The following is a 27,983-nucleotide window of genomic DNA, read 5'->3' as shown; positions in this document are numbered from 1 at the left end:
GAGAGGCAGTGTCCCTCTCTCTTTCCCTGTCTGCTGTGTCGCCGTGGGGATTGTTGATACGATGACGAGGCGGCCGGCCGACTGGATTCTTGGCGGGCTGGGCCAGGCCGTTGCCGGTGGCGACCGTGCCGTTTTTGTGCCGCGTCTTCCCGAGGGTTTTATGCTGGACYTAACCTGGACCGCCGCCGTGGGTTCTGGGAGACATGGCGGCCTCCAGCTTGGGCACGATGGAGCCGGGGTGGCGTTTGGCCCTGGGGGGGCGCTGTAGGGTCACTGTCAGGTACGAGCCGTTTAGGAGGTCGTCGTTAAGGTCAGACACCAGGAGGACGGGAGGCTCTGGTTCAGAGTCTGACCGGTTCTCGTCGTCTTCCTCATCCTCCACGTCCTCATCCTCCCCCTCCAGGTCCCGGGCCGAGCTGTCTTCCTCATCGTCGTCTTCCTCATCGTCGTCCGTTCTCCTCCGCCTGCGGCGTTGCCGGTGGTGATGCTGCCGATCTTCCTCGCTGTCGTCATCTTCCTCGTCGTCGTCATCATCGTCGTCGTCATCCTCCTCTGACTCGTCCCTGCGTCTCTGCATCCTGGTGCCTCCCCGGAGGCGCACTCTCCCTCCCCTCTCCCTACGCCCCCCCTCTCTATCCCCTCGGCCCGCCCCCAGCCCTCCTCTGCCGCGCCTCATCTTCAGGGAGGAGTGAGGGGCCAGCCCGCTTCCGCGGCCTGCCCCTCTGTGGGAGGAGCCTCTCCAAATGCCCCGCCTCCCAGTCCCGTAACCTCTCCGAGAGGCGGAGCCACTGCCGCGAGGGCGTGGCCCGGACATCTTCTGCGCCGCGCCTCCTCCTCCGCCCCTGGAGCCTTCATCATCATCATCATCATCACTGCCCGAGTCGTCGTCGTCTCGGCTGTGGCGACGGTAGATCTTGGCGATGCGACCGTCGAGATACGAAGAAGACTTGCGTTTCTGGAAGGAAGGAGGAAAGGAGAAAATGAAAGAGGGCAGAGGAAAGGAGAGAGGAAAGGAGAGAGGAAAGAAGAGGGAGCAAAGTATCCTTTAGGGAAAGGGTGAAAAACTGTCTTCGGTTTAATTGAATACCTTTTTATTGGCTGCCATACTTACCGCGTGTAACATTTTATTCTTGTCCCCCTTCACCTGAAATCAAAAAAAGAAAGAAACATCAATGCAACAGAAATTCACTGTTCATTGAATACTGTAACATCTCTGTTGACATAATGCCTGCTGCACTGAAGACAGACAAGCACATTCACATCACAAGCTGCTGTTTCTCTCGCTCAACCTCCACATGCACTGGGCTTTCGTTCAGGRTACAAACACTTTCTGCTCCACAAATACTGTCTCACAAATACATGGACTAGACCTGGGTTCAAATAGTTGAAAACCCCTTTAAATATTTTTCTTGAGTCTGCCTGGAGTGCCAGACTTTTCTATTGGTCCATTAAGCCAGGCAAGCTGAAAACAGACACAGATAAAGTATCTGATATCGACCCTAAAGCAAAGGGTTCTACATTCAGACAGTATTTGTGGAGCCCAAAGCCCCACGTCTCCCCCAGCTGCTCCCCTCGTCAGTCAGAGCAGCGATAGGCGCGTGATGATGATGTAACGGGCGGGGGGAAGGACGGTGGCAGCGGTAGGCCTCTCACCCTCTTCCTGCGCCCGCTTGCCCATCTCCCCGCCCGCTTGAGGCCGTGCTGCTCTAGTAGTAGCTGCCCAGGGGAGGGAAGGGGCGCCTCGGAGAACCAGGAGGGGGGGTTGGGAACCAGCCCTGGGTATAGCAGTATCGCCCTGCCCCAGCCCTCATCCCCCAACCCAGGAGCAGAGCCTGGCTCCATGGAGACCCCTAGAGGCCCCTGGGTGGCGGAGAGGGAGCTCACGCCAGCGCCGAGGCCAACGGACGCCCCACTGTCATCATCATCGGTGCCCGAAGACTGACACACAGCACAGGGAGAGAGTCACGGCCGTTAGCTAGCCGGGACACAGTGTGTGTGTGTGTGTGTGTGGATAGAGGAGGGTCTACCTCAGTGTCGGTGATTCCCAGAACACATTTGGGACACTCCCAGCAGCTGGGCAGATCTGTATTCACCACACCATCCCCTGTTACCTAGAGACACACAGAGACGGAGAGACAGAGAGAGACAGTGGTGGAGCCAGAGAGACAGTGGTGGAGCCAGAGAGACAGACAGTGGTGGAGAGAGACAGAGGTGGAAACAGAGAGACAGAGAGACAGTGGTGGAGGCAGAGAGACAGAGAGACAGTGGTGGAGGCAGAGAGACAGAGGTGGAGGGAGAGAGACAGAGGTGGAGGGAGAGAGACAGAGAGACAGTGGTGGAGGGAGAGAGACGGTCAGAGAAGTGTAAAGCATTGTTTGAGAACCAACAGAGAGAGGTAGAGGGAGAGTTTAACCTCCATCTGTACTGTTGACAGACAACAACTAAAAGTGATGTTGTGTGTTTTAATGCTGATTTGATTGTGAGAGCTCTGGTGAGTAAGATTTCAACATGCATTTATTACATATGGCAAATCAAGCTGAAACTTGAAGGTAGGGTATAGTTTGAGGAGAGTGTCGGTGTTACCTTCAGGCAGGCGGGGTGGGCTATCTGGGCACAGTTGGAACACTCCATGAGGGTGAGGGCGAAGACTGGCCCCTCTCCTCCCTCCTGGTTCCCCTCTGCACAGATCTCACACACCACTGACAGGGGCAGACCCGGCTGGGGGAGAGAAAGGGAAGAGTTAATATACTGACAGACTAGTATATTCTGTCAGAATGACACACACACACACACACACACCGTATACTAGCTGGGAAGAAGAGATACAGAGTAAGGACCCAGGCATCAAAGGAAAGCAGTAGACGATACACACAGCTAGCAAAGAGAGGGAGACAGTGACAATGCTTCTACTGTACGGATGAAACATCTCACACACACATCCAAACCCACACATGCCCTCCCTCCCCCCCGCTCGCGCTCTCTCTCACACACACACACCATCCCACTCGCTCACACACACACACCCCCCGGCTCGCTCTCACCGCCAGACACTGTCGGAGCACGCAGGTCTGTTTGAGTTTCCCCGGCCCTCCGAACTTCTTCATGTCCCTGCAGAAGTTACAGTCCCCGCACTCCGTCCTGACGCACGCCTCGCAGCGCTTACACCGCACACGCCGCCGCCGCAGCACGGACATGGAGGAAGCGGGCTTCTGGGGTCGCGGGGGCACCACCGTGGCAGACAGCTTGGGACGAGCCACCGGGGGAGGAGGGGGCTGGTACCACAACGGCTGGAAGGAGGGGGACGAGAATTATTGAGAGGACCGGGGGAGGGGGGGGAGGGGGCTGGTACCACGACGGCTGGAAGGAGGGGGACGAGAATTATTGAGATAAAGGTGAATTCAAAGTTTAAAAAATAATAATAATCTAAACAATAGGGGAGACGAAGGCAACAGTCCAGCACTAGGCTTAAATCTGTCTGGGAAAGCATCCCTCTGTGGATTAAATCACCCTTGGATTTAGGAGTCAGAAAAGTACATCGATTTAAAGTGAGGTGTGTAGCAGTCTAAGAATGTGGCATGACTTGCACAGTAMGTATGTGTGTGTGTTAACACTTGTGGGGATAGGCCTATATGGACCGGGCTACAGGTTTATGTTTCTCACAGAACAACTATTAAAAAGCATAAACACGGTAGCAACAGTTTGGACATTATGGGAAAATGATTAAACCAAAGTTGAGGACAACAGTTCACCTGACACAAGATGGAATCCAAACATTTAAACTTGATTTGCATTTTACATTTACTGTAATCTGGATACTTTCAGTAACATTATAAAAAATATGTATTTTAATGCACTTATGTGAAGAGTCTTCAACTATATAAAAAAAAAAAAGTCTTTTTTTTTTAGCTCTCCTAGTTGTGCCGTTGAGGAACTAGAGCAGCAGACTTGTAGTTGATTTGTTTGGAACACAGCCCTGCATCGGCAACGTCGTACAATTACTGTTGTGGTTCACGCTGTCCAAAAACATCTCACTAGAAAACTGCAGTCTGGGTGAGGTGGGCATCATTTGAAAGCGTATTCTATTGCCAACATGACTCGCTAAGTTCTAAAATACGATCTTACAGCGMTAGGCTTTCACAAGACAATTCAGAGAAACAGATTGGAATTTTGGTGAGCATAGAAAGTCAGTCAGGAGTGCTTGTTCCGCGGCTAATTCCCCCCCCACAAACAAACAAACAGGCTCATTCTGTTCGGAACAGGGTACGCCGCCATGTTATCTTGTAACGTTGTCACTGTATAGACATGACTTTTATGATACGGAAAAGTGAAGGGCACATTTGGACTCCCAGGTGTTTGGCTTGCTTGTAACGACATCAAAGCGGTATTTATTGTCATCCTCGACCTTTCCACCGTTCTAAATACATCCGAGTCCTCTTAAATTTACAGCGTTTCTCTCAGTCAGACAACAAAAAAAGGTGCAWTAGGTCGCCCAATTAGCGGGAGGGACGAGGGCATCTTCTTGTCGCGTGTGGTGCTCAAGTTCAAAACACGGCTGTCAGTCCAAACCCATCCAGCGCTGTGAAGCAGACAGACTGAGCTCTGACGTCAGGTATATCAAGTTACTGTACAGCCACTGCYTCCAAATGAAGGCGCGTATTGCCCTCCAAACCTGCCAATCTGATCKTGTATATGGGTAGGAGTGTAAAGGGCCAATATGAGCATGTGACTGAATGCGGTGTCTGCTTCTCACCCTCTTGGGCCACTTGACGATGGGCTTGCCAGTGTAGGACAGTTTGGGGATGTCATTAGCATGCTCCTTCAGCAGGGCCTTACAGAGGACAAGAGAAGGTCAGTACATGAAAACACACACAAAACCTTTATAATATATACGCCATTTAGCAGACGGTTTTTATCCAAAGTGACTTAGTCAGTCAGTCAGTCATGCGTATGCATCCACTTTGATATGAGGATATTTCATTCTGTCAGACACCCACATCCATCCATCCATCCCTCACCCTGATGTCGTGCAGCAGAGCGGGAGCATCGTGTATGCCCGCCGGGACACAGTTCTTCTGTGAGGGCAGAGACTCTAGCTTCCCCAGCAGGTTCCACAGCCCCTCCAGCTCAAAGGGCGTGAGGTGAACCTTCACCCCAGGCTTAGAGCCCTGGGTCGGGGGAGCACCCTCTTCATCCTCCTCCTGGGTGTGCCCGTTGACCGACTCACAGGTGGAGGGGTCTCTGGTAAGACCTGGCGGGAGGGGGAGATGGGGAGGATTAAGAGTGGAGTTGGAAAGAGAAAAGGCACGTTTTTAGTCTAACGAAATACAGAGAACGCACGTCTCGAGTTATAGATCTCGTGCTGTCATTCAAACGTAACCACTATAATATAGAGTAATGGTGATTAGAGAAGTGCTGAGGCCTGCTGTAAAGCTGGAATAGTAGAGGTGGTGGAGAGAGAGATGGAGGGGGTGAGAGAAACGAGAGGGAGAGAGAGAGGGTGAGAGAGCAGAGGGGGGGGGTAGAGAAACAGAGGTGAGGGGTGAGAGAACAGAGAGGAGAGAAGAGGGGAGAGAGCAGAGGGGAGGGGTGAGAACAGAGAAACAGAGGGGAGGGGTGAGAGAAAGAGAAACAGAGGAGGGTGAGAGGGACGAGAATAGTGTTGGCACGACCGAGCCAGGGAGTGTTTCTGGAAGTCAGGCGTGAGGTAGGAGGTGTTGGTCAGACTGAAGAGGTATCTCTCCAACACGTACAAACATCTCATAGTAGAACGGGTAACGGAACTTAGCTTGGTACTTGCAGGACACCAGAGTTAAACTTCAATTTATTAGTAACTTCCACTATACATTGGAACGTCTCTTCTACGAGTGTCAGGAATAAAAAGAGTCAGTGCATTTAGGGAGAGAGAGATGAAAAGAAGAGAGTGTGTGTGTTGTGTCCCACCGTGTCCTGTTCCTCGAGTGCTGTAGATGTTGAGTTGCATGGGGATGTTGAAGCTGTGGAGGAAGTTTCCCAAACACCAGGGTGTCCACTGGAGTGTTAGGACCGCATGGATCAAACCTGATAGGACACAAACAAAGAAACATTAGAAACAGGAAAACCTAGGTTTAAAGTTTAACGTTAAATATCTGTATGTGTGCAATAGTATGAGTATGATTAAACGGTTGTGTGTGCTGCCAAGGAGCAATACTCTTCCTGGAGTCCAGCAAAATTAAGGCAGTTCTACATTAAAAAACAACAACTTACAATCCATTCACACAGATTTCACAACATATTAATGGGTACCTGAGGGGATCATGAAGGTATAGCCCTGCTTCAGTCTATCCTCTGACAGTCCTGGGCCTTGTCTCCCAGGAAGATGTCTCCCTGTTTCCCTGACAACACCCAGTCCTCATACAGCTCCAGGTTCTGAGGCGTGGGCGGGATCAGCCAGAACACTGACAGGAAGTAAGAGCTCAAGAGGTAAGTGAGAGGAAACTAGAGTCACTCTTATTCGAGTCCCAAGTCGTAGGGTCCGAGTCTTAAGTCAGGTCCCAAATAGAACGGGTCGAGACTCGAGTCCAAGTCGTACATTCCGTTGTTACCTTGCCTCCACGCAGTATGTGGTACCACACCGAGGAACCTCCAAAGTCTATGTGGAAGTCCGTGTAGCAGCCCTGCACACTCATTAGACAGTACTGGAACAGAGGAGGAGAGGAGAGAAAGAGGGAAGGAGAATGCAGTTGATGAGGGAGAGGGTCGCACTTCGCACTTTGGGGTACTGCATATCTGTGATGGAGTTGACAGGGCCTACGGACCATGGTCAAGTTGTGCACTATTAGGGTGCCATTTGGGACACAGATAGCTAACTACTGCACTTTGGGGTACTGCATGTCTGTGATGGAGTTGGTGGAGTCTCTCTGTCTCTCCTTCAGGTGCCGAGGCCACATGTTGTCCACCCAGTCTATGATGTCCACCTGATAGGATACACAGGAGGCGGTAAGAACAGACAGGAGGGTGTGTGTGCCGATATATACATGTGTGTGTGTCCGCGTGTGTCTCAGACTGGCCAACGTGGGCCTCTGGACCAGGTCCGTCAGCTTGGTATGTATGTATGTATGTATGTATGTATCTCTCAGACTGACCGATGCAGGCCTCTGGACCAGGTTCTCCAGCTTGGTGTGGCTAAACTCCAGGCTGATGACGTTGTAGAGTTTGTCCCTCTGGGAGGGGGGCGTCTCGTAGTAACGTCTCCACTGGGCCATAGACATCTCTATACCCTTCTGAGTACTGACATCCATCACATCCATCATACGCCTGCTGCCTGGGGGAGACAAGGAGGGGGAGAGGGGTACAGACAGAGGGGTGATACGGTGAGAGGAACAAAGGAGAGAAAGAGGGAGACAGAAAAGGTGAGAGGAGGAAAATGGAAGGTAAGAGAGTATTTGGTATTCTATTGGGATCCCCATTAACTGTCGCTGAAGCAGAAGCTACTCTTCCAGAACACGAAACATGACATGAGAACATCAATAGACAAGAACAGCTCAAGGACTGAACTACACCAATTAAAATGGGAACAAAAAAAGGCCCTACTGACAGTTACCCACACATCATTATATGTACGGTGCATTCGAAAAGTATTCAGGCACGCTGCCTTTTCCACATTTTGTTACGTTACAGCCTTTTTCTAAAATTGATTAAATAAATACAAATCTCAATCTACACACAATACCCCAAAATGGCAAGCAAAAAGTGTTTTGAAAAAAATGTTTTGCTAATTTATTAAAGATAAAAAAACAGAAATACCATATTTACATAAGATTTCAGACCCTTTGCTAGGAGACTCGAAATCGAGCTCAGGTGCATCCTGTTTCCATTGATCATCTTTGAGATGTTTCTACAACTTGATTGGAGTCCACCTGTGGTAAATTCCATTGATTGGACATGATTTGGAAAGGCACACATGTCTATTTAAGGTCCCACAATTGACAGAGCATGTCAGAGCAAAGATCAAGCCATGAGGTTGAAGGAATTATCCGTAGAGCTCCGAGACAGGATTGTGTCGAGGCACAGATCTGGGGAAGGGTACCAAAACATGTCTGCAGCATTGCAGGTCCTCAAGAATACATTGGCCTCCATCATTCTTAAACGGAAGAAGTTTGGAACCACCAAGACTCTTCCTAGAGCTGMCCACCCGGCCAAACTGAGCAACCGGGTGAGAAGGGCCTTGGTCAGGGAGGTGACCAAGAACCTGATGGTCACTCTGAAAGAGAGCTCCAGAGAACGTTCCAGAAGGACAACCATCTCTGCAGCACTCCACCAATCAGGCCTTTATGGTAGAGTGGCCAGATGGAAACCACTCCTTAGTAAAAGGCACATGATAGCCAGCTTGGAGTTMTCCAAACGGCACCTAAAGGACTCTCAGACCATGAGAAACAAGATTCTCTGGTCTGATGAAACCAAGATAGAACTCTTTGGCCTGAATGCCAAGCGTCACATCTGGAGGAAACCTGGCACCATCCCTACAGTAAAGCATGGTGGTGACAGCATCATGCTGTGGGGATGTTTTTCAGCAGCAGGCATGGACTGGGAGACTGGTCAGGATCAAGGCAAAGATGAATGGAGCAAAGTACAGAGATCCTTGATGAAAACCTGCTACAGAGTGCTCAGGTCCTCATTCTGGGGCGAAGGTTCACCTTCCAACAGGACAACGACCCTAAGCACACAGCCAAGACAATGCAAGAGTGGCTTCGGGAGAAGTCCTTGAGTGGCCCAGCCAGAGCRCGGACTTGAACCCGATCGAACATCTCTGGAGAGACTTGAAAATAGCTGTGCAGCAACGCTCCCCATCCAACCTGACCGAGAGAATCTGCAGAGAATAATGGGAGAAACTCCCCAAATACAGGTGTGCCAAGCTTGTAGCATCATACCCAAGAAGACTCGAGGCTGTAATCGCTGCCAAAGGTGCTTCAACAAAGTAGCGAGTAAAGGGTCTGAATAATAATAATAATATTTATTTTTTTGCAAAAATGTACAAAAACCTGTTTTTGCTTTGTCATTATGGGGTATTGTGTTTAGATAGATGAAAAAAACTATACAGTTTAATCCATTTTAGAATAAGGCTGTAACGTGACAAAATGTGGAAAAGGTGAAGGGGTCCGAATATGTTCTGAATGCTCTGTACATAATGGCTATCAGTTAATTAGGTCAGATGGGGAGCGGCATTGTTCTGTGAGGTGTTGTTTTGAAGCAATTTTTTTGCGGTTTGCTTGAGTCATTTGAGATGGAAGGGTGTGCCATATGATAACGTCTCTATAGAATAATGTGCGTTGCCTTGAATCTGTTCTCGATTTGGTCTCGACTGTGAAGAGACCCCTGGTGGCATGTCTGGTGGGTAAGCATGCCTATCAGAGTTATATAGAAATGGTTTATACAGACAATTTGGAAATTAACAATATTTCTCAAAAACAAGAATTGATGCAGTCAAATCTCTCCTGTACTTGGAGCCAAGAGAGACTGACATGTGTACATTGAAGGGCAACACTTGCAGCTCTGTTCTGGGCCAGCTGCAGCTTTTCTAGGTCCTTCTTTGCAGCACTTGACCATATCACTGGGGTAATACGGTCAAGATCCGATCAAACTAGAGCCTGCAGGGCTTGTTTGGTTGACTGTGGTGTTAAAAATGGGAGCGAGGGAAGGAGAGAAATAAAGGAGATGTAAATGAGGGAGTGTTATGATGGAGAGAGAGAGAAATAGAGAGAAGTGGGTGAAGGAGAGGAACTGGAAAAGGGAAGAGGCGTGTTTGGATAGAAGCACTGGAGGAGGAGGGAATCTTACCGACAAATATCTTGACGTCGTTCACACTGAAGTCTGGATCTGGCATCCTTTAGGGAGCACGACAAACCAGGGTTACATATTACTCAGAGACTTACAAACTCAACGCAATCTCAGCCATTCTAATCGCCCCAGAGAGAATAAAGTGAGTGTGTTTCCAACAGAGTTGAGGGGGAAAAGTAGGACGTACTTGATGCCCAGTCCGTCTGGCTTCTCAAAGATGATCGGGTCCCTCAACCCACCTCTTTGGATGTACTCAAACGTGAGGTCTGGAAAAACAAACCACAATAAGCCATAAACTAAACGGGAATCCTCAAAGCRACTCAAGTTTGTAAGCGACGTGCAAATGAGACCCTATTCCCTTCCTTACAGTGCATTTCATATAGGAAATAGGGTGCAATTTCAGATGCAGCCAATGTCTCAAACCCTCCGTCATTCTACGGTGATGACAACCAACACTGACCTTTCCCCTCCATGCGTTTGACCCTGTCTGAGGTGAACCTCTCGCTCGTCAGCTTCTCCTCCAGGTCAAAGGTCCTCTTCCCCTCGATCTCGTCGTCCGAGATACCATCGTCATGGTAGCGCCGCCGCGTGCCCGACCGCTGGAGAGAGGAAAGAAGAGGAAGAGGYGAAAGGAGAGGTGGAAAGCAAAAGGGAATAGGGAAGAGGAATGCGAGGAGGAAGAGGGAAAAGGAATAAAGAACAGATTTACCTCTGTGTTCAGCAGCTGTATACCCTTTAAATCCCATCGCACTATTTTAGGGTATTTACAGTATTTCTGTAATAGTTAGGCTTAATACTTCTCCCAGGTTCTTTAAGGTATTTCTGTAACATGTAATGCTACTTAAAGACCGCAGCGTTTGGCTGTGTAAACAATGCTCCCACACACAGTACATGACCTGCTCCTCCCTCCTACAAAAAGTATCTGTATTACAACACACACTGGGGCAAGGAGGAAAGAACACACCCACACAAACCCATCAACACAGAACACACACAATACATTGATGTTCAGGCCAGGGTATCAATTCTCTCTAATGTAGCAGATCATTAATTTCCCCTCACCGACTCTCCCTTCTCTCAGGGATGGGGGGGATAAATAAAGAGGAAGGAAGGGGGGGGGGGGGTTACCCGGAGCCCTTTTTTTTTACCCAGTGCTTCCATTCCCCCTGCTCATCCGCTCAATATTGTCCCCCATCCCCACTACTTATTCACCAGCTCTATCTGTCAACTGGAGGCTTGATGCTTCATTGATGGTGGTGTAGCGCTCATGTGATTTCAGAGTTTGCAAAACAAGTGGCCATTGGATTGATGCAAAAAATCARGATATCATTCTGCCAGAAAGGCAGAGGCTACTTTTTAGTCAACATTTAACTGAAGMTTTTTTGGGAAACCCTTTCCGTCTACCAGCTGACGGTTATCAWTAGCACTATCGCTAACAGCTACACAAAGTGGACCAGGGAGTGGACCAGGGTTGCCATAGCAATGCACCAGCTGACCCAGGGAGGGGGTGGGGGTCCAGCAGCCCAGAGCTCAGGGACAACAATAAGAGGTGTCTGAGAATGCAATCTCTCCGCCCGTCTCACACACCTCTAAAACATCCTCAGCCGGCCCTYAACACACAAACACACGCCTCCTTGCAAACACCACACAATGTGAAACGACAGCCACAAGCCAATGCCACTCTACAGCGAGACATTAAACAGCACTAGTATCCACCGCTGTAGCAGCCAAATCAGTGCCATGGGATGCAGAATGAGGCACCAGTAKCAGCCCTACCTCCATCTCACTGCTCATCCGCCAGCTAGCCACTGCAATCCTCCTTGGTCCGGGCGGCCCAGCCCTTCAAYAAGACGACCCTGTCCCAGTAAATTCAAAATCCATTATCCATCTYTAAGCCAGGGTTGACGGGAGATCTTTGTTCCATTCAGGTGGTTTGGTATAGGAGACGGACACAACGGCATTGGAGTGAGTGGTGTAACGCAGTGCGCCAGTCGGTCTGTGCTCCCCTGGGCCACTGCCCAGTACAGTGGACAGTGGCTGCGCGTACCAAATGGCTCCCTAGATAGTGCACTGTGTAGGGAATAGGGTGCCATTTGAGACACAGCATTCCGTCTCTCAGTGACGCACTACGTTGCTACAGCACCCGGCGGAACCAACGACCTTTAACTGAGACATCACACAGACCAGCTGCTGGTCACACATACCGCAGTGTCCAGCGCCACCTAGTATTCCCAAGGCAGGAATTCTGCTTGTGTGACAACAGACTCGAGAGAGAAACAGTCTGGATTGGAGCACCATGCCAGGGACATGGGAGCGGGAGGGAGTGGATCCGTCTGGGACACGCCTTGGCTGTGGAACAACGGACAGCCAGCGCCTTCGGTCTAGATCACCTCCTGGGTCTCCCGGCCGCCCACTCACTCAGCTACTCAAGAAACAATAGACGACCCTGAGCTACACAATCGCGCCACGACGCCTGAGCAACCAGAGTGGGTAAGGGCACACGGCAGATGCAGTATCTAACTGCATTATCCATGTTTATTATCAAAGATCGTCGCCAAGAGACGGTGGGTCTCGGAGCCAGTACCAGCAGGGTTACAGATGTTCTCTCCCTCCCTCACTGTAGCAATCCAGTATCCTCTCCATCATATTTATCTTGCCCTTTCCCTCTCCTGCAGTGCACCTTGGGGAATCCTGTGGGATGGAGACTCTACACACCTCGCACCTTCAGTGTCACCATTCCATCCCTCCTCCTCCTCCTCTATCTTTCTTCTTCTTCTTCCTCCTCCCTTCCCACATCCCTTCATCTCTGGCGTAGTGCAGCAGCATCTCTCCTTCGTTCGCCATCCTCCGCTCCCCCTCTCCTTGCTTTTCAGAGAATAAGAGGCCTGCAGTCTATCCAGCTCTGTCATTCTTCCGCCTCTGCAGTGTCCCCCCCCTCCATCTATCTCCATCCGTGTTTTCCGCATTTCTGCTCACATGGCCAGTCAGGCAGCCAGCCTCCCCAGTAACTTCTCCTCTCGCTTCACACAGAGCAGACAGCGTGCTCTCACCACAGTGTCCTCTCCACTCACACATCCCCCCTCCAATCCCCTTCTCTCTTCTCCCGTTTCATCACTGGCACTGTTGTATTGCAGGCAATATGCCTTCTGGAGATGCATGGCTCAAAGTACAGGCAAAGAAAAAAAACTCCCTCTCCCTAACAGACCAGAGACTAAGAGATGTAGACCTGACCACTACTGACTACATCTCAGCCTATTCATAATTGATAAGACGTATTCTCTGCATGATGCTGCCTGTTCTGCTTCTGCTCCTACAAACGTGACTATCATTTAAAACCCAACTTTAACAATCACACACACACTTGTTCGTGCACACACACATACCTCCATTGTATAGTATAAACATCAGGTCTATGGTCCATTGCCTAGTAACAGCCTTTTGTTTCACCTCACCTGTAACTATCCAGATTCTACACAGTCAGGTAGGCTGCAGACCCTAGTCACCCTACCTGCAATACAGGTTCAAATTCTCTCAACACGCAGAAAAAAAAGAACTCACCTCAAACACATCAATCAATAATCTTATCTGACATATTGGACCCTCAATTAAAAATGTACCATGTAGCCTCCCGGGTGGTGCAGTGGTCTAAGGCACTGCATCGCAGTGCTAGCTGTGCCACCAGAGATTCCGGGTTCGGCCGCGACCGGGAGGTCCAGCATCGTCCGGGTTAGTCCCATCGTGCACTAGTGACTCCTGTGGCGGGCCGGGCGCAGTGCACGCTGACCAGGTCGCTAGGTGTACGMTTTTTCCTCTGACACATTGGTCCGGCTGGCTTCCGAGTTGGATGGGCATTGTGTCAAGAAGCAGTGCGGCTAGGTTGGGTTGTGTTTCTGAGGACCTTCGCCTCTCCCGAGTCCGTACGGGAGTTGCAGCGATGAGACAAGACTGTAACTACCACCAATTGGACACCATGAAATTGGGGAGGGGGGAAAAAGTACCGTGTAACAAAAATGTACAATATTCCTTTCCAAGGATTTAGCTAGCTCTCACACTAATCCCAGCCCAACCTAACCCTGTGTTCACTCCTCCAGACATGGTTGATCCGGTCCTCTTTAACCAAATGTCTTCCGCTCTGTTTGCTTTTACAATGTTTTGGAGCGACTGTGACATGATGCATTGTTTAACCCCCAAGCGATGAACACATGAACCTGGCTCGTCTTAAAAATGCACCATATTCCCTTTATAAGGCACTACTTATTGTACTTTCTCAAGTTACAGTCAACAGTGCCAATCTGGACTACACGACGCCATCAAGCAAGATAAAGCTTCTCAGCTATTTGGTATTGGAAATAAATTGTTACTTAGGGAAAAAACACGAGTTATTCCCATAACCTAAACTATGGGGTACAAGTCTTGGTGCAAGTCATGGAATTGAACCGCAGACTAGAAACATAACTCACTTCCTCTGTCTTTATAATTCCAACATCTCAATCCATATGGACAGTTGAACACACTAAAATATTAAATGCCCATACTACGCACCTTTCAATATAGTTAGTAACTAGCGGTAGTCCATGCCATTTCAAATAGTTAATCACCATCAACGTCTAAATTACCGTTAGCTATGGATTTTAAATACAGACAAAACAGGGAGACGTTGAAATAACGCTGGGCCAACTAGTTACTTACCAGCCGCTTGCTGAATCTTGGTCGACGCTTATRTTCCATGTTTTATGACTGTCACTTGAGACAGTGGACTGCTTATTTGGTAGGCGGTTCGCCGATACACGTGGGTACCTGATTGCGCTGTCAAGCTGCTGAACACTACAACTAGCTCGTGATTGGAAATGTAGCTTAACTTATCTATTTATTTCTAGTAGTGTAATATTTATGTCCACTGTCACTTGCGGGTAAAAAAAAGCCTTTCAAATCTGACAAACTAAATTTAAAATACAGTCAGSAACGTAGCCATGTTAATACATTTTGATTTGATTAAAACCACCGTATAAATAAAGCACGAGCGTTTACACATTACAACGTTATGTTATTTACAGCTAAAGGTAGATAATTASCACTAGGACATAGCTAGTGAAATACTAAAGTAAAGAGGCTAGCATATTTGGCTAGCTATCCCCCACCAAAAGGAAGCATTGTTGTCGATCACCAAAAAAAAAAAATACCGAGAGAATGGGATTAACTAGCAAGCTTTCGTTTGTTGATAGCGCCAATATTGCATTTGGGATTGTAGTGTGGTTCATTATGTAAGGGTTATCGTGTTATAGCTAACGTTAGCTATAGAGTGTAGCTTCCTGATGATACAATTTAGACACTTGTCTGGCTAGTTTTAGGGGGTGGGGGGGGTTACCAGTCCTGGGTTATTTGCGGCATGTAGTTCAAACACATTCTCTTATTATGCTGAACAAACTGTTCGCTAAACTAAAACGAACGTCTAATTTTAAAATGCAACAACAGGCAGCGAGCAATCTATTTCCAAAGGAACTTTCCGCTTTGTCTTTTGGAAAACTTCAATCAACCAAAGAGTTTAGAAAATCCTTTAAACCTGGTCATATTAAATGACATGACGTTCTGTTAAAATCGACAGAGAACGCTGGTTTAAATCGCAGTTTTATGTATAATATCCGATAGACGGCGGTCAGCCATCCGCCGCCATTTTCATCTCCTCACAAAACAACACTAGTTTCTCAAGACCCGCCTACAACAATAAAATCGTCCAACGACCGCAAAGCCGGCGAGACGCTAAATGGTCGGTAATTATGTCACTCAGAAATACATTTTGTCGATAAGGCTTGAACACACGTAAAACAAAGTAATACCGACACATGAATGACCAATTAAATTGCGAGTTATTTGACGAATCGAACTCCAATTGGCAACCATTTTGCTACTATCGTCAAAGGAGAATAATAATTGGTCAACATACAAAAGGGTCAATAAAGCAGCCAATGAACTACCACGCAATTCATACATCGTGTTACCCAACTCAACCTCCTTACAAAAATTGCCAGACCTGCCATATAACTTATGAACCCATAAAATTAAAATGTATTTCCGTTACACACCACCATGATTGAGTAGACCTGTTCAAGGACGGTCGACGGGGCCAGTCTGCCGCCTGGCTTCTGCTGTGTCTTGACTCCCGGAGGTTTGCATAGCTGAGACACGTTTTCTGGGTAGCTACTTTGGTCATGGATTGCTACAGCAAAGCCGCCCATTCATGGCAGTTGTCCGGAAGCTGCTGTCTATTGGTCCCACAGTTGGGAGGATGGCAACAATTGGAGGATTTGGCCTGCCAATTAAACAATATACAGACGGCGAGAGAAGTCAAAGGCAATTCGTTTTGTTTTATTCCTATTTTTTCAAAGCTGTTTAAAGTAGTTGAATAATGAAAACTTACAAATAAAAACATTTGGCAAATGGCGATTTTTTAATTTTTATTATTTGTCAACAGAGGGGAAATGCTACAAAAAACTGAAATCTGACCTTACATTTTGTTCAGATAACATTTTCCATATAAATGTCTACAAAATCACTACAAATGTATGTGACTGAAGACACAAACACACACAGACATTGGCTATTCACTTGATACTGCTTGCTTGCATCACAACAAACATACTATCCTATCTATTATTAGAGGGGGTAGAGAGCAATGGCTTATATAAATAAACCCTGGACTGCTGATGCTATGTATTGGCCATTGAGATGCTTTGAAGCCACCGGTCGGCCATATTGGCACTCCCTAAAAGGAGTAGTCCTCCATAGTATTTCAAAGACAAAATTACATGAATTTAAGTATTTTTTTTGTAGTGGGGACAGTAACGTTAGTACTCTCCCCATTAAAAAATAAAATGTTTAGGCCACATAATATAATTTAAAAGTATGCATTAAAGCGTATGTAATAGAATAAARGTGTCAAAACGAATGTAGACATTAACAAATGCATTTCTATAGCTTCCAAAATCTTTTAACCATTGAGGAGGATTACCAAGATGGCTGCACGGTGGCTTCAATACAGGGGTTATACACATACAGTCATCCAGGGTTTATACACATCATTTGTAGAGAGAGCGCATGTGACAGTTTTATGACACAGGCATGCTCCTTGGTGGTACATGCATCGACACACATGTAGGATAAAAATGACATGAGTACAATATTAAGCAATAACTTCAACACACAATAATACAATATTAACATAAAAACGTGCCATTTTGGGATCATTATGATTACTAGCTGACAATAGGGCAGTGAATCTTCGTTTTATCATATTAATTTGTTTACCAATATCTTTAGGTTACTTGACATGATTACACAGTGTTATCATTGACCTGTCTTGGCTTAGATTATTAAGGAGCCACACTACCAAAGCTAATTGACACAAATCCTTGAAGTGGGAAAAGGAGCTGTGGGGAGAAGCATGCCTGAAAAGAGGAACGAGAGAGAGAGAGGGGAAAAGAGGGAGAGAGAGAGTGTGTGTGTGTGAGAGCGAGAGAGAGAAAGACAGAGAAAAAGACAAGAGGGAGAGAGAAGACGAAAGGGTGGAAGGCCTTAAGCCGGACTGAAGTGTATCTCCTCTGAGTAGCGCTGTATGCATCTCTTGACAGAGTGACCACTGTTGATCCATCCACCCAGGTTAGACTGGGGGTAATCTGGGACACTCCTCTTCAACTTCCCCTGAGGCCAGAGTCATAAGTGATTATCACGTTAAGAGCCCAATAATACAGCCTACGTCTACATCCCAAATGGCACCCTATTTCCTATACACTACAAGGGGAATAGGGTGCCATGTGGAACACAGACTAAGAATAACCTGGATCTAACGTTATCTAATCTGGTCCCGTATTGATAAAGCATCTCAGAGTAGGAGTGCTGATCTAGGATCCTGCCCCGCCTGTCCATGTAATCTTATTCACTGTGATCTAAAAGGTTCAACTGATCCCAGATCTGCACTCATACTCTGAAAGGCTTTATAAATCCAGGCCCTGATCAAACTTGGAAATCCACACGTTTGGCTTGACAGGGACAGGAATGGCGTTTGCAAGAGTACAAAGAGATCTGTGACCAGGGTAACATCCTTCTGGATCAATACATGATTTAAAAGTTTAAGTTTGGAGTTTTGAACACCTCTCAGTTTCACAACAAGTTTTCCCCGGACGGTATTTCCTATTTGATAAAGCTGTAGAGGAAGGACCCTCCGATGACACAGAGAATGACACAGCAGCACATGATCATCATCTGCTTCTAAAGGGCGGAAAACGGAAAGAAAGAGGCAAAGAAAGACAGAGGATGCGAGAGAGTAAGAGGACACAGAAGAGGAAGAGGAGGAATAAATATAAAGAAACAATGAAGGGAAGGGAGAGAAGAAAAAGAACAAACAAAAACTCAGAAAAACAAAAGGGAAGATTGACCTGACCACAGAGAGAAATCATAACCCACGATAAATATTTAGAGACTCAATGTGCCATTGCAAGTTCTGAAGTTTTTAAGAGATTCTTTGCATCAGTGAGAATGCTGAACCCCCTGTACAAGACAGTAGATTTAGTGTATGTCCCAAATGGCACCCTTTTCTCTGTATAGTGCAGTACTTTCAAAAGCAATGCACTATGAAGGTAACAGGGTGCCATTTTGGACGAAGCCAATGTATCCCTTCTCCTGTATGGACCAAGGTGATAGATAATAGGTCTAGGGACCGAACTGAAGTGGCCCTATAAACAGGACGTTGCAGCCGTATAAATAGAATGACCTATTATGGCATCATTCACCTGAATGGGGACGGCCATTCTACTCATTCTAATTCTATGGTTTCAGCCCCACTCACCCTACGGGCCTCCTGCTGAAATTTGGCTGCTTTCTTGGTGTCGGCAACKGCCCGCTCTACGAAGCCCACCGATTGGTCCATGTTGCTCTCAATCTTGTCAATCATACCGCCCTTTGAAGGGAGTGGGCGGAGTGTTGGGAGAGGCACACACAAACAGCGGTCAAAAGCAGTGCACTACGTAGGGAATAGGGTGCCATTTGGGATGCAACCTAAAAGGTGTGAAGGGTTACCTGGTTCTCCACCAGCATAGCAATGTCCACGAACATGTCATGAAGCTCTTTGATGCTGCTCTCCAGCCTCACAATCTTTGATCCGCGCCTCGATCTCATTCAACGCCTGCTTCGATATACCCGACTCATGATCTACAAAACACATACGAGAGGATATACACAAACTGTTTAACACCCACACTAGGAGAGAGTATACACAACGGTTTAACACACACACTCACACGCATTCTTGCTTGTACAGACTCACTCACAAGCATTCTCGCTTGTACACATACACACTCACAAGCATTCTCGCTTGAAACACACACACACACACACACACACACACACACACACACACACCACACACACACACACACACATTCTCGCTTGTACACATGCACACATACGCACAAACACACACAGAATTACCCCTGCGGTGAAGACAGCTGCGTTCCCTCCTTCCAACATCTCCTCCAGCTCCTCATCGGTCGTTGTTTTTCCCGCTGTGGAGTGGAGAGTTCACAGAAAGGGGTTAATAACATGTATGAAAGGGTTAATAACATGTTTGAAATGCTTAATAACAAGTTAATAACATATAACAGGCCCTTAATGCTGGCATAGACTATACTAATACATGCCATCAACAGCAGATCTGGGTTTCAAATACTTTATCTGTGTCTGTTTGAGCTTGCCTGGCTTAATAAACCAGAAAGGAAAAGTGATAAAACTGCAACCCTGCCTAACTCCAGGCAGATTCAAGCAAACACTCAAACTATTTGAAAGGATTTTCCAAGTATTTGAACTGGTAAAGAGRATTGTATTGGTTTGAATCCGTCTGTGGTAGGTTAAAACATGCACTCCCATCTACGACTTAAGGTAACTTGGGCCTGGATTTTTTTCCTGACAATTGACCCTGGCCCTAGTTACACCAGGTATCTTGTCTCTACTACTGGTTATGACATAGTTATCACATGGTTATGAAGGTTCATAGACGTCAGACTCACTGATCTCCAGCTGCCGGGCGATGCGGCCTTTGCTCTTGTCTCTAAAATCCGTCTGAGCCTCGTTGTACTTGGTCATCACCTCCACAAACTTCTTGGCCAGGATGGCATGCTGGGAAAAGGTGGAGGTGGGTACAGAGGTTGTTATGGTAACCAGTGGGGATGGAACCCGAGTCTCCAACAGGAAAAACGACGGGGACATGATTGACATGCAAACCGATAGAGTTAAGGGTATGGTTGAGGTTAGTTAGTTTTTTTAAGGGTTACCTGGGACTTCCGAATCCTCGTGTCTGCTGACGACCGTTCCTCTGTGTTTGTSTCAAGTTGCTTCTCGATACCTGCCAGGGATGGGAACATGCAACCGTTACCGTGACTACGGCCATCGACAACAACAGAAAATGACTATGGCATTGGAGTCCATGGCATTCAAAAACCATTTATCTTGACAGGAAAACTATGTTTATACAATTTGATGACTGTTGTGCTGGTCGTCAGAAAATGGTTGGTTGTCAGAAAGACTATTTAAAGGGTCAAGAATTACTGACTCTTTAGTTTGTTGCGAGCGGTGCCAGCTGCTTTCTTGATGTCGTTGGTGACTGCCTCCAAATCATCTTGCGTCTCTGGTGAGCACAGAGAAAGAGAGAAAAGAGCGGGTGTAACATAGAAGTATCAACAAGCCACAAAGATGAACAATATGGAATGGAAATAAAGTGGGCGAGACAACAAAGAGAGAGAGAGGGTGAAGGAGAGAGAGAGGGGGCAGAGAGAGTGTGGGATTGAATGATGATGTTTACTCTGCTCTGATGTAGGGGCGGAGAGGATGGTAGAGTACAGCTTCTTTGCTTGCGCCACACTCTCATCTATCTTATCGATGCTGCTGCGAATCTCCTCAGTCTGAGACAGAGACAGGCAATGATGACACACTGGTGAACACACACGCACACAAATACACACACACAAACACAAACATCAGGAGTACGGTCAGAAATACCTGGGCGAAGAAGTCATCCATAAAGGCTTGGTTCTCCACTGGAATCTCCACATCGTCCCCAGCCACATCACTTTTCTGTTGACACACACACAGACAGACAGAGTTGTTGTGGTGGTGTGTTTGTGGTGAGATAATTACACTCACAGGCTTTTTAGCGGTTCTTACATCAGTGAAACAACGTGTTTTGAAGCCACTATAAAGTTACTTTTTTTAACCAGACACAATAAGGATTGCAGCGCACACGAGCTACAATGAATAGCCTACATCGATGACATTGAGATCTTGGAAGAGGTGCAGGAAATTAGAAGAAAACAATCCTTTCATCTTTCCTTAAATCAACCCTTCTGTTCGCCTCTCTGTACCCACCCCCCTCCATTTGTAACGCACCACCAATTAACAAGTGTACAGCCTGAATATCATCACACCCCATTTAGGCCTACCTACTTCCTAGAATAAATTAATGCTCTAATGTTTATTAGCCCAATGTTCAACTAGGCTATTTCCGCTTTTCTAGGCCTGGAAATGGGATCAAACAGTTGTTTTAACGTTATGGCCAAACCGCTCATCCGGACCAACCGCATCTAGTGCGCAAAAACAAACGAGTAAATCTGATACGTCCCCCATCCCTATTATATAATTATATATGATTAGCAACGGTTATATGTTAAGCTAATAGCAAGCAAGGTTATGAAAACATGAACAAGTGTATAAAAAGACGTAGCTTACCGCCTTCAACTGTTCCAATCGGTCCTTCATCTTCAAAACTGTGTTGCCACTGTCACAATCTCTAAACTATCAAAAAGCGATATTCCAATCTACAACCACTAATTAAAAGGTTACCAAATTAGACCATTACAATTTAATAGCCTACTGATTCATCCAGTGACTTGGCCGAAAATAAATGTCAAAGTTAGTTGTAAAAATATTTAGTAGGCCATTAGAATATGGTCATCAAATAAAAAAAGAACAATCTTTTTTTTTTACAAAATGTCTGTTCAATATGGCTGTAGCAGCGTCTCCAACCTGTAGTTTTACTAAGCCTATCCTCTCAAGGAGGATTAGAGCAACAGTTGTGCAGAGGGCGATTAATCCCTCTCTCTCTCTCTCTCTCTCTGATCAATAGCATGCGTAAAAACGCATGCAAAGTCAATATCACGCATGATCTCTGTTTTGGGCACACTACTCAAACAGGGCCCCGAATTGAAAGGTAATAGGTTAAATTCTAAATCTGTAAAGTCAACCCAGTGGGTTGTCCATCTATAAATAAAATGAGTCTGTATTTGTGTTGTTATTTCTTGACCCCTTTGTCCCCATCTGCTCTCTAAATATAGCTAAATAAGGCCAGGTCAACAAAATAAAGTAATGCAATGATTATTGATTCATTAAAATATTTTTTGTATTGCTTTTTTTTATTTGCTAATCAAAAAACGCATAATGTTTCATAGTACAAACACGTGACGCAGCATTTTTATCGACGCCATTCTTCCTGAAAATACATTAGGTCACACTGTTTTCTGACAATAGGTCTAGATAGGATCCTCAAATGCAATGTGTCTTGAAGTTTCTAACACTACCAGTTGTTTCGTTAAATCTTACTTTGGGCTCACTTGATTGCTCATCTGTCATCTACTCTAAATGATAAACCTCTCACTCCCCTTTTCCACCATCCCCTCTTCTTCTTCTCCTTCATTAATTTCCTCTCTTTCATCAGGTTTGAAGGCACACAGAAAGTCATTGGTTTGGTTGCACTGCTTATCATTCCATTCCCCTTTCTCTGAGATGGAGAGATAAAATGAAAAAAGTTAGTTTTTATCCATTATTAATGCCTTTTAGAGAGTATTGAGCTATATAAGTAGCTACGTAGCCTTGTCCAAGCCAGAACGGCATGAGCCTATCTACTGTAGTGTGAGGCTTTTGATGAAGCGTTCAACACAAGTACACCCACTGGACACTAGTCTATCGCAGGACCTTACCCCCAATTCCTTTTCTTTAATGCTGAGTGACAAGCAGAGAGGAATCTGGCCCCTTTTGGTATGACTCGACCTGGGATCAAACCCCCAACCTTCCAAGCTCAGGACAGTCACTCTAACCACATGGCCACTGAGCTATACAATATAAAACTTGTGAGATCAGTCATACTTCTAATCAAATCAAAAGTGTGTGTGTGTGTGTGTGTGTGTGTGTGTGTGTGTGTGTGTGTGTGTGTGTGTGTGTGTGTGTGTGTGTGTGTGTGTGTGTGTGTGTGTGTGTGTGTGTGTGTGTGTGTGTGTGTGTGTGTGTGTGTGTGTGTGTGTGTGAGCAGAAGGAGTTGGGGGGCATGAACACTGTTGTCCACCTGGTTTTGAATGGTGAACAGTTGCTCCCGAGTGGCGCAGCGGTCTAATGCACTGCATCTCAGTGCTAGAGGCGTCACTACAGACCCTGGTTTTATCCCGGGCTGTATCACAACAGGCCGTGATCGGGAGTCCCATAGGGCGGCACACAATTGTCCCAGCATCGTCCAGGTTAAGGGAGGGTTTGGCCGGGGTAGGCCGTCATTGTAAAATAAGATTTTTTTCTTAACTGACATGCCTAGTTAAATGAAGGTTTAAAATAATAATACTTCAAAAAATTAATTATGGGACAGTTTCCTGGATACAGATTAAGCCTAATCCTGGATTAAAAAGCAGACTCAATATAGAATTTCCATCAATAATTATTTTTAGTCCAGGTCTAGACTCAATCTGTGTACGGGAACCTGCCCCTATTCAGTCTAAAATCGTCACCTGAATGGGGTCAGATACTGCAAAACCGCCGAGCCAGATGCGAGGTGGAATTTCTGCTGAACGTCCGAGCAAAAACATCCACGTCCTCGTTTTCCAGGCTGGAGTGGATTGATATCAGATGAGATTTGTCCTTTTGAGAACGGCAGAATGTCTGTGTGTGTGAGAGAAAAGGAATGAATTAATGAATGCATGAGAAAGCGAAAGAGAGAGAGTTGTCATCATAATAGATTTAAAATTAGGGTTAGACACTAATGCACTGAAAACTTAAATTAAGACAATAGTGTAGATATCCTGAACTAGAGTACAGCCTGCTGCTTTGAGAGTTAGTTATGCTGGTAATTTGGGTAATTCTGCATATCATGCAGAGATACAGAGGTACACTACAGTATGTCTACCTTTAACAAAAAGAGACCTTGGTCTCAATGGGACTCTCTTGCCTAAATAACTAAGAGAACATGGGTCTGTAGGCTAAAACCTTAGAGAAGTCTGAATTTACCTCAGCAGATGTAAAGTCCAATTCTTCCTCGAAGAAGTTTATACCAGGTAGAATGGCCAGAACATGAGAGAAAGACCTTGACCTTCCCAGAGACCCGCTTAGGTTCTAAAAGAACAAGGGAAGAACAAGGGATAGATTAGAATGAGGGATATGAGAGAGAGGCTCCGTCCATATACTCTCAGGGCTGGTTTCCCACCAACATGAAACAATACTACACAACACACTGTAGTATCCCTCGACCATATGTAGTACTTACTATAGAATGTTGTAGTAAACTGTAGAATACTATAGTAAATACTACAGTATTATCCACAAACACTGCAGTCTGCAAAAGCACTCCATTTAAAAAAAAAACTATAGTAAATACTAGAGTATCTTATTTGCATATACCCTGCCCATTCCCCATATCGCAATTTGTTCCACCCATAAGTGAGAAACCTACATGCAAAGTATAGACCGAGTTCTTTACAGGTTATAGAAAAGACCAGAAGCGCCGGGGTCTGTTCAGACCCCAGTCCTACCTACAGGTTATGGAAAATTAGCTCTTAGTATTTCTCCAGTAGGTTTCCTGAAGGAGAAAGCCTTGAATTCTATATCTAAGATAATAAAACAAATAGTACAGTAATATCCGCAAAAACACTACATTAAATGCTACAGTATATACATTTACATTTTAGTAATTTAGCAGACGCTCTTATCCAAAATGACTTACAGGAGCAATTAGGGTTAAGTGCCTTGCTCAAGGGCACATCGACAGATTTGACTACAGTTATATTTTACGACAGTATTTATACTATAATTAACTGTAAATACTACAGTAAATAAAACAGTATACATTACTACAGTAAATACTACAGTAAAGTCAGCAAAAACGATACAGTGAATACTATAGTATTTACATGTATACTATACTATATATTTTTTGATGGGGCAGACAGAACTTCCCATGGAGATTCTCATTTTCGCATGCTTTTCAGTCCAGGACTAGGCTTAATCTGGGTCAGAGTATCTGGCCCTCAAAATATATATTCTGTTGAGAGAATCTACATCAGTCACTGTGGTGTTAAAATGATGAGGGCAGGCTACTGTACCTGTAGAGTTTAGGCCATTGAGCACCATGGCAGATGGCCCGAGGAGCATCATGGGATCTTCACTTCTCTTCAGCTGTTGGAAAAAGAGCAAAGTTATTATATATATATATATTTTTTTTTGATGAGAAATACATAGAACACGGAGACAAACGAGAAAGCAAACAGAAAGAGGTGGAAAAACGTTGGAAAAGAGGTGCATTTTCTCATTACAGAATCAAACATTTGGGTTTTACCCTGGTGTGTGTAAATGTCACCGCCTTTTTCCTCTACTTGCCTCAGATGCTCTCTTTCACTCCGCTCTGCCTCCTTATATACCTATTCCATACCTCCATCCTAATCTCCCATGTATTTCCTCTTTTCTGATGTCTCAACCTCTTACACATAAAAGGTTGCAAACCCTCTGGGTTTGTCTTGACAGTATGTGCAATCCCTGGGTACAGTTGCAGCCTAAAATATTGTCACCCTTCACTCCAGTCATTTTTTTTTTACTTCTCCAGTTGAAAAACAATACATACAGTAATGTATGACCAAATGAAGCATTCAAAGAAAATAACACCCTCCCTACAACCAAACATGGGAGTTTTTTTGATAATACTGTGAGGCTGCTTTGCTGCCTCTGGTACTGGGGGCCTTGAACATGTGCAAGGCATCATGAAATCAGCAGATTATCAAGGAGTTTTGGAGTGCAGTGTTCAACCCGGATTCCAAAAACGAGGTCTCTGTCAAAGGTCGTGGGTATCCAGCAGGACAACAACCCCAAGAACACATAAAGAAGCCCCAGGAATGGTTCAAGAAGAAACACTGGCAATGAGTCCAGATCTGAGTCCCGTCYAAAACCTAAGGCAAGATCTGAAAACAGCAGTTGGTCAAAGGCGACCATCAAACATTGAAGAATTGGGAGCAATTTACAGCTGAAGAGTGGGCAAAGTTGCCAGTAGAAAGGTACAGCAAGCTCATTGAGGGCTGCAATAAGCGGCAGTTATGCWGACCAAATGCTGTGCAACCAAGTACTAGTGCTGGGTGCTAATAATTTTGTCAATAGATTTATTTTCTGAAATTGTATTTGGTTCTGCAATGTGGAAATTCAAATAACCAGGTGTGGAGTTATTTTAAATTTAAATGTATTTTAGACAATTATGAATTATTTAAGAAAAGTGCAAGGGTACCAATATATTAGGCCACTCAATGTACATCCTGTCTGCTGGTTGTTTCTCAAGAGAACAACTTGTCAAGACAACTTTTCATGATAGAACACAACATGTGGAGAAAAATACCTACAGTGCCTTCAGAAAGTATTCACATCCCTAGACTTTTTCCACATTTTGTGGTACAGCCTGAATTTAAAATGGATTACATTTAGATTGTGTCACTGGCCTACACACAACACCTGATAATGTCAACTCGGAATTATATTTTAGAAATGTTTACAAATTAATTTAAAAAAGAAAAGCTGAAATGTCTCGAGTGAGTAAGTTTTCAACGCCATTGTTATGACAAGCCTAAATAAGTTGAGTAAAAATGTGCTTAACATATTACATTACATGGACTCACTCTGTGTGCAATAATAGTGTTTAACATGATTTTTGAATGACTACCTCATCTCTGTACCCCACACATACAATTATCTGTAAGGTCCCTCAGTAGAGCAATGAATTTCAAACACAGATTCAACCGAAAAGACCATTGAGGTTTTCCAATGCCTCATAAAGGGCACCTTTTGGTAGATCTGTATAAAAAAAAWWATATATATATATATTTTTTAAAAGCAGACATTGAATATATCCCTTTGAGCATGGGGAATTTCACTGGAGGCTGCTGAGAGAAGGCTCATAATGTCTAGAATGGAGCCAAATGGAATGGCATCAAACACATGGAAACCATGTGACTGATGCATTTGATACCATTCCACAGATTCCGCTCCAACCATTATCACAAGCCCGTCCTCCCCACTTTGGATGGTGTATCAATACACTCAGTCACTACAAAGATACAGGTATCCTTCCTAACAGTTCCTGGAGAGGAAGGAAACCACTCAGGGATTTCACCATGAGGCCGATGGTGACTTTTTAAACAGTTAGAGTTGAATGTCTGTGATAGTAACTACAATGTTGATCTCCACAATACTAACCTAAATGACAGAGTGAAAAGGAAGAATGCACAGAATAAAAATATTCCAGAACATGCATCCTTTTGCAATGCACTAAATTAAAATTGAAAAATGTGGTAAAGAAATTAACTTTATTTCCTAAATAAAGCGTTATGTTTGAGGCAAATCCATAACCATGAATACTAATGTTACATTTTTTATATATATATATWTTTTTTTAAATAAACTTTGTAATTACGTTTTTAAACTTTTTTTTAATTGAACCTTTATTTAACTATGCAAGTCTTATTTACAATGACGGCCTACACCGGCCAAACCCTTGACGCTGGGCCAATTGTGCGCCGCCCTATGGGACTCCCAAACATTGCCGGTTGTGATACAGGGATGCGTGTAGATGGGTGACAATTTTTTGCTGTCAATTTAATCCATTTTCAATTCAGGCTACAACACATGTGGACTAAGTCAAGGTGTACGAAAACCTTCTGAAGGCACTGTACAAATGGATTATTGTACACATGTATTAATGTATTTACTATACAACTTTATGTTGTGGAACTTGTACATTATCAATCCCCGTCAACCACACCACAGCCGTAGAATAAAATGCTGTCAAACATCAACCAGGTAGACCCAGAAGCAAGTGAAATGTGATTTTTGCTAAATTCGAC

General features: G+C 45.3%; 2 pseudogenes; both read right to left on the bottom strand.

Moving 5' to 3' along the window:
* The window catches only part of LOC111971338 (lysine-specific demethylase 2A-like), an 18,343-nt pseudogene extending 2,847 nt beyond the window's left edge, over positions 1 to 15,496 (bottom strand).
* Positions 15,497 to 16,252: 756 nt separating this feature from the next.
* LOC111971645 (syntaxin-3-like) lies at positions 16,253 to 22,914 on the bottom strand (annotated as a pseudogene).
* Positions 22,915 to 27,983: the final 5,069 nt, after the last annotated feature.

The sequence above is a fragment of the Salvelinus sp. IW2-2015 genome, linkage group LG13 (assembly GCF_002910315.2).
Source record: "Salvelinus sp. IW2-2015 linkage group LG13, ASM291031v2, whole genome shotgun sequence".
Taxonomy (NCBI): domain Eukaryota; kingdom Metazoa; phylum Chordata; class Actinopteri; order Salmoniformes; family Salmonidae; genus Salvelinus; species Salvelinus sp. IW2-2015.
The sequence above is the reverse complement of the archived record's forward strand: the minus strand, read 5'-3'. Positions and strand labels throughout refer to the sequence as shown.